Consider the following 6,306-nt stretch of genomic DNA (forward strand, 5'->3'; position numbering starts at 1 on the left):
ATACTCATTGCTTCAGGAATGGCATGCGGATTTTAAGCTACAAAATGTATTTAAGGACTAAGTGGATGATTGCATATGTAAGAGTGTTTGTAGTGCAAGTATGAAGACTCTAGTACCTACATAAAAATGTTGGTAATGGTTTTATTTTACCATTGTAATTACAATGGTAATGTCAATCGGCATTGAGAAGTAAACACAGGAGATCTCAGGTGCTTATTGGCTAGTCAGATTTGTCAAACTTCAAGTTTACAATTAACTGAAATAGTAAGTCAAGACAATAGAAGGAAAGCCATAAAGCTATAGAGGAGAACTTTGAATACATTGTTATTGACTCCGTATATATGTGCCTTTGCATAAACCAGCCACCAATACCCACCCACTCCACTTAAATCCACAAATACTACAACACACACATACAAACTTCTTACTCATGACTTTTATGTATAAAAGCATTCTTTTACTATTTATTTAAATTTTCATTTCAGTTGAGGATAATGCAGAAAACTTAAAAAAACTAAACAGTATCACAAAGGGAATCTTGTCTTTTGACTGTGACTATACATTTTTTTATTTAAAAAAATCCATTTATAATGATTATGTATTTAGATTTGTGTATTTTTACATTTAATGTACAATGTAAATGCTGTAAAAATTTATGCAAGAGTACATTCTTTTCTGTGTAGATTAAGTCTTTTGTGACTATGAAGACAATGAAAGCATTTTATATCAATGTATAAGGTTTTGATGTACTGAATTATGGACCCTCTGAAATTATGTACAAGCTACCTATTTAAATTATAATTCTTAATGTCTAAAAATAGAAATGTATTTAAAAATTTGGAATTAAAATTTAAGTGATTGGTAAAAATGGACACATTTGTCCATTTATATATTTATTATAAACACGTGTCTGCATATTACATAGTAATATATACTTTTTAAAATATTGATAAACACAGAAGTTAGAAATTTTGGTATGATTACCTGCTTCTGGTGATGATTAGATAAAGAAATAAGCACAAATCATTGTCAGACACTTCCTGGATACGCACAGCAGTTACTACAACATGTACAAGACTAGTACAGGCTCCAAACAGACCAAAGCCTAGCGTGAAGAGGGGAGTGGGGCACCAAGTTCCACATCTAACAAAGGAGCTCTTGGAAAGTGTTAGCTTCTGTTATAGCAAAGGCCAATTTCCAAAATAAAAAAAAAGTGTATCCCCCAATAAATCAACAATAATCCAGTGGAAACCTGCACACATATCCAGGAATATTTAGACAGCACAAACTCCATTGAAGTGAGAAAAAAAGACACAAAACTTGTTGGAAAATCAAGGTGGGTAGATATGGAAAGAATTAAAGGAAGAGGGCATGTACAAAATTAACAAAGAACAAATGAAAATATTTTAAAAATTATAAAACTTATGCAAAAATTACTATTGTACATGGATGGCACTGAGAAACATTTACCAGAAACAGAATATTGCATCACCCTAAAATGACTCCCAGTGTTTCTTCAAAATAAATTATGCAGTACTATAATTCTGGGAATAATAGATTAATTTAATTGTTTTAAAGGTTAATCTAAATATAGTATAGTGTTTATTTAGTGATATTGGTGTTCTTCTATGTGTTCGAATGTGTAGCTCATTCATTTTGTGTTATTTCTGATTAGTATTTCATTTAACGAGTATAGTTTATATTTTTAATATTATTTGGAGTATACCTATATGTAGTGCAATGAACTTGGTTTATTCTGGACCTAGTGAAATAGATGCATATAAATACAAAGGAGTGGGCATATTTGGCATCATTTAATTAATCAAATCTCTTAGGTAATCCGCTGATCCACTATAAGTACTTTATAAGTACTTGCATTTTGGAATATTATGATCTGCCAATCTTGTGTACTGAAGTTTTTGTGTATGTGTTAGTCATTGAAATTTGCTCTTAATTAGGACTGTTTTAAACATTGTGATTTTTTTTTCTGCCTCAGTTTCACTGCAGTCTGGGTTCAGGTCCTGAGACAAAGAAAGGGCATCAGTGCAAAGAAATGCACTGTTTGACCACCAGATGATCCTCACATAAGTGGCCAGTCCCGAATAGCTCCAACTATCTTTATTGATATAACCGAAGCAAGCATGTTTTTCCATACTAACAAACAACTGTTTCCCATCCTATGGTGTTAACTTCCAGCAAAACCAAATATATCAAATGTGTTTTTTTTCCCAAAACATTTTTAAGCCAAAACTAGCACATCCTACATTTACAAAACTAACATAGGCACATTGACATAGGCACACATTTTTAAGAACAACAATCCTGATCAAAAGATATTTACAGAAATTTGAGTGATCTGTCTGTGATCCTGTCAGCACTGAATCAGAACAGTTCCCAGGGTCTGAAGTGGTAAGTGGCATTCCCAGATGAGCAAAGGGGCCAGGCTAACAATGAGGAAACCCACAAAAATAGCTGACTCTAGCTAGTGGGAGTTCACTGACCCTAAACTGACAGCTGCTGAACCTGTGTAAGACTCAACTAGACCCTCTGAATGTGGGTGACAGTTGTGTGACTTGGGCCATTTGTGGGGTCACTAACAGTGGAACCAGTATTCGTCCCTAGTGCGTGAACTGACTCTTTGGAGGGATATCTTGCTCAGCCTAGAAACAGGGGGCAGGGAAGGGGTCTTGGTCTTGCCTAAAGTGATGTGCCAGACTTTGCTGACTCACCATGGGAGACATCACCCTCTCTTAGGAGTGAATGGGGGATGGGGTGGGAAGAAGGTGGAGGGAGTGGGAAGACAGGAGAGAGAGGGAACAATATAAAACCTGAGAAGCATCAGTTCCCAAAGAATTTTAGGGGACAATACTTGGGAAAAATAATGGGGTTTCCAGGAATGATCACATCTGTCCAATGCATGATTGAGAAAATGACAATAAAACCTCTGAGATAATCATCACTATTATAAGAGAGAGGAGAGCATGCAGACCGTGTGGTCCCAGCAGTATTGTGTGTATTGTCCGCTGTTTCTTGCCAAGTGAGATTGTCCCAGCGGAATGGGCTTCATCTGGAGACCCATTGTGCAAGCATTCATATCCTGGTGAAAACTCGGCCACACAACTCCTGACATCTTTCTCTAATCCAGAGAAGCAGCGTACATGAAACGTTTTAATTTTTATTCCTTGTTGACACCTGTGGTAGTAACATTTTTTTAAAATTAAAATTGATTTATAAAGGAAAACAATACTTTGAACTGCACTTTGATTTCAAACATGCTTTATTGAATTAAGGGGTGAACTGGGTCAATACTTAGGATAAAGTCTTAACAGAATTTTCTTTGCTTGTTTGTGCTTCACAACTTCATACCTGAACTAAAATATTTATTCCATGCAGAAAGTTAAACATCTTTGAGAAGAATGCATCAAGGAATAGTTTATAGTAAAGAAATTGTGAAATAAGAGCTGAGGCTGTCTGATTTTGGGAAAACAGGAAAGAACCAGTGTTTTAGAGTCTACACAATTTTATGTAAGCTTTCAATGAAAACAAGACACCTAGGATGGTTTCACAATGACCTCTGAAGTACCAGTTATCTTTCCTACATAATCACCATTAGATTTTTTTAAAAAATGTTTATAATGAAGCAGTACATGGTCAGATGACCATAATTCATTTGAGGTTTTCAGTCATAAACCATTGTGACTTGAGACTATAAACCCAAACTTATTCATGAGAACTCTTCATGGTGTCTAATTAAAAAAATTTTTCCTTGATGTACAATTTCTCCTTAATATATAAAATATTATCTTAAGTTGATTGACATTTCATTTTGAGGTCTGATCTTTTGTTTGACACTTAGAGCTTAGTTTTTATTTAAAGAATTATTTTCTATTGTAATTACATTTTTTCTTGTCTCTTCTTTAGCTGGCATATTCTTCATGGCATAATCTTATTTAACCTTAATGCTCAATGACTACTGTAAATATATATATATATATTACTAAGTCTATAGATTGCATTGAGTCATTTTAATTAGGAATGATTTTTCCTTTTTAAAAATTCAGCTCCAAGCTGAGCTGGGCAGTGAGGGTGCATGCCTTTAATCCCAGCATTCGGGAGGCAGAGACCAGAGGATCTCTGTGAATTTGAGGCCTTCCTAGTCTATAGAGTGAATTTCAGAACAGATTTTAAAGCTACACAAAGAAACCCTGTCTTGAAAAACCATAACCAAAACAAAGCAAAGCAAAACCAAACAACAAAAAAACAAAGACTAAGCCGAAACAACAAAATTTGCATTTTCCACATTTATAAACTATAGCAAACTATAGCATGCATAATAAAAACTCAGAGACAAATATTGGGGTTCAAGCTACAGATCATAAAAGCAAAAGAGTCAAGTCACTAGAGAAGTCTTACTTCTTCTAAGACTGGGCAACTACAGACTGAGCCCTGAGCTTCTGTCTCCTCCCATTTTACAATCCCTTTATTGCTGGGATTAAAGGCTTGTAACTCCCTAGTACTAGGAATAAAGGTGTAAACTACCACCACCTGGATCTGTTTCTGCAGCGATCTTATGTAGCCCAGGGTGGCCTTGAACTCACAGAGATCCATCTGCCTCTGTCTCCCAAACCCTGGGATTAAAGAAGTGTGACACCACTACCTGGCTTCTAGTGGCTTAGTTTTACCCTCTAATCTTTAGACAGGATTTATTTATTCAACATAAATGAAATATCACTATAATAAGCTTTAATTTCCAGTGTGACTTTGAATAGCATTTGAGGATTTTAATTAGTTAGTACGGTGTGTTTTATTCTTTTGAGTTGGAAAAGAAGCAGGTGCTTGCATAGAGTGAATTCTTTATGAAGAGATTTAAACTTGCTGTTTACTTTTACTATTAAATGATCTCATGTGTATCATGGTCTGAAAAAATATGAAAACTGTGTGACTGAATATTGAGGTATTAAGTGTGGATTCTGAATCCATGAGTAAAAGTTCTCTTAAGGGCCTCTTTTACTTCTTTATTTCTTAGACTGTAAATCAATGGATTAAGCATAGGAATGACTAATGTATAAAACACAGAGGCCATTTTATCAATATCAAAAGCATGACTGGATTTGGGCTGCAGGTAAATAAACAACAGAGTTCCGTAGAATACAACCACCACTGTCAGATGAGAGCTACACGTGGAGAAGGTTTTGGACCTTCCTTCCTTTGAGTTCATCCTGAGAATTGCCACAAAAATAAACATGTAAGATATGAGAACAATTAAGAGGGAGGAGAGTAAATTACAGCCTGAGAAAATTAATATGACCAGCTCTAATTCATGTGTGTCAGCACAGAGCAGAAATATCAGAGGGACAGAGTCACAATAAAAATTCCTGATTACATTAGAGCCACAAAAGGACAGTGTAAATAGCTTAACTGTGAGAAGTAGAGACACAAATATACTCTTGGTCACCCTGGTGGGCAATCTGGGCATGGTTATTCTGACTCATTTGGACTCTAAACTATACAACTCCTATGTACTTTTTCCTGAGACATTTATCAATCACTGATCTTGGTTATGACCACAGATAGGGTACCAGAACCAGCGCCCAGCGCATTTTCCCTGACATGATGATCACATAGAGAAGAGGTTTACAGATGGCTACATAACGATCATAGGCCATGGCTGAAAGGATAAATAGCTCAGTAATGATGAAAATCTCAAAGAATGTCAGCTGCACAGCACACCCAGTGTAGGAAACGGTATTTTGCTGCATAATAAAGTTTACCATCATTTTTGGACCAATAACTGTGGAGTAACCAAGATCAGTGACCAAGTATATGATTAAAAATATTCCAAAGAGTGGTGCCTTCAGGATGGGGCTGGAGGTGAGTCCAGGAGAATAAACTCAGTAACTTGGATCTTTGCAGTGTGGTTGAGTTTCCCCATTGTGTTTAACAGTGACAACCTGCGTAGGGAGTAGGTTTAATATAAGTTATTTTTGAAATAGTACGTCAAGAACATGCATATAAGATATGTTTTTCTCATATGAAATCGCCAGTTTTGCTCCAGCTCAGAAATATATAAAACACTATTTATATTCCACAAAATTATGATACAGTGGACCTTAAAAGAGCAGAATAATAAAAACATTAGAATGGTCTTCATTTTGTTTCCTTATTTCATTCTCTATTATTTATTTATTTATTAGATTTTTAAAACATATCAATTCAAGTTTCCACCCACTTCCTCTTCCCATTCCTTCCACATACCCCATCCCCATCCAATCCTCAGAGATGGTAAGGTACATTGCTTTGGGGATG

The 6,306-nt window shown here is 35.5% G+C and overlaps 1 pseudogene; it reads right to left on the reverse strand.

The window, feature by feature from the left end:
* Positions 1-4,957: 4,957 nt before the first annotated feature.
* LOC125395118 (olfactory receptor 8K1-like) lies at positions 4,958-5,935 on the reverse strand (annotated as a pseudogene).
* Positions 5,936-6,306: the final 371 nt, after the last annotated feature.

This window comes from Myodes glareolus, chromosome 21 (genome assembly GCF_982192425.1).
Source record: "Myodes glareolus chromosome 21, mMyoGla1.1, whole genome shotgun sequence".
In the NCBI taxonomy this organism is placed as follows: domain Eukaryota; kingdom Metazoa; phylum Chordata; class Mammalia; order Rodentia; family Cricetidae; genus Myodes; species Myodes glareolus.